The sequence below is a fragment of the Fukomys damarensis genome, unplaced genomic scaffold, assembly GCF_012274545.1.
Source record: "Fukomys damarensis isolate Sample0158 unplaced genomic scaffold, DMR_v1.0_HiC HiC_scaffold_33, whole genome shotgun sequence".
Lineage (NCBI taxonomy): Eukaryota > Metazoa > Chordata > Mammalia > Rodentia > Bathyergidae > Fukomys > Fukomys damarensis.
In genome coordinates this window covers 54368261-54369964 of record NW_022900945.1, presented here as the reverse complement: position 1 = coordinate 54369964, position 1704 = coordinate 54368261, and positions in this window count along the sequence as shown.

Here is a 1704-nt window from a genome sequence, read left to right as displayed (position 1 = left end):
GGCCGACCCTCGCGCCGCCGGAGTTCGGGGCACACCCGGCCGCCGCTCCTGAGCTCGGTGAAAGCCTTTCCGGGGCGACTCTACGTCCGTGACCCTCTCGGAGAGTCGCAGTTTCTACATCTTTCCAAATAACGCGGCTTTGTCGGGAGGTCCCGAGTGTTAGGGTTAAAAATAAAGATAAAAAGGGAATGGGGGGCTGGGGGTGAGCCTAGTGTTTACACCTGGGTGAAACCTTTCTCTGCGGGCGGTGGTGTTTGCTTAGGGTCTCCCACACCACCTGGGTTGCCCGGAGAGCGAGGTATGCACTTGCAAATTTGCACACACACACGGGTGTGTGTGTGTGTAAGGTCCGAGTTCCTCTGACTGTTAGGTGTGCTACGTGTGCTAAGAGCATTTATTCAGCATATACTAGAAACAGGAGCTTCCCCTAAATTGTGTCAGTTACAGGTTGGCAAATAGACTTCGCTACGACGGGGTAGATTCTCTCGCAGGCGAACGGAGTGCAGGCTTGGGCCCGGGAGCCGGCCGGTGGGAAGGCGGTGGAAACTTAGATGTGGAGCCTAGCGGGCGATCTCCGGAGAGTTGGGAGCACGCCGGGCTTCAGAGGGACTGTGGAACTCGGGCCTTGCCTTTTTGCTCCCTGGTGATGGGAGAGTGGTTTGCTCTGCCATGGGCTCCCACCACAATGCTCTTCCTTGCCACAGACACAAGCAATGAGGTCTGAAACCTCCCAAACTAAGCCAAAATAAATTTTCATCATACTTTTTTTTTTTTTTTTTTTGCTGTACCAGAGATTGAACAAGAGGGTCTTCCTATTGAGCCAACCCCCACCCCCCAGCTGTTTTATTTTTAAATTTTGAAACAGAGGCTTGCTGAATTGCTAAATTGCCCAGGCTGGGCTCAAACTTTGGGTCCTCCTGCTTCGGCCTCCTAGAGTGCTGGTATTACAAGTATTCATTACCACACCCAGGTGAAAAATCACTTTTAAGTGAAAGTTAAATGGCTGTTTTAACTAGAAAAGATACTTGTCAAAGATTGGTAGATTCAAACAAGTACAGTACTTCCTTGATTGCAGTCCTTAAATCACGATACTCATTTTCCATCCCATTTACCAACAATGAAAAGGCTTTTAATGGAAATTCAACAAACAAATTAACAAGTTAACCCAAATTTGCATCTGAAGCCAATGGTGCTTTTGAATAATTGGAAGGTGTAACAAAGAAATTAAAACTCACTGAGGAGTTTCATTTAGACTGTAAAAACAGGTTTTAACAAGCTGCTTCCTAGTTTTCAAGTGTGCAGACAAAAGTTTTTATAGTGGGTACTTTTTTTAAAAAATCACAGTGTTAGAACCATTTTCAACAATCCAATTTCAAAATGGTTCTCTGTTGTTTCTTTAGAAAAGCAGTAACTTTCTAACTCATTCATAGACTTGAAGGCACAGGTGAAAGTGGGCTCTTGGGTTGTGGTTTGGTTTTGGCTTTGGAAATAAGTGCTATGTAGCAAATCTGGACAGTTATTTCTTATAGAACAGTGGGAAAGAAAAATGGAAATTTCTGCTGTGTTCAATACAGTATCTCATTTTAGGCCTTTTCAGGAGACTGCTAAGCGGCAGAGTAAGGATTTCACGCTCATTCTGCCTGTGACTACAAAGAATTATAAATTTGCAGCAATGAACAGATCTGTGTTTGTGCAGTGGGTGGC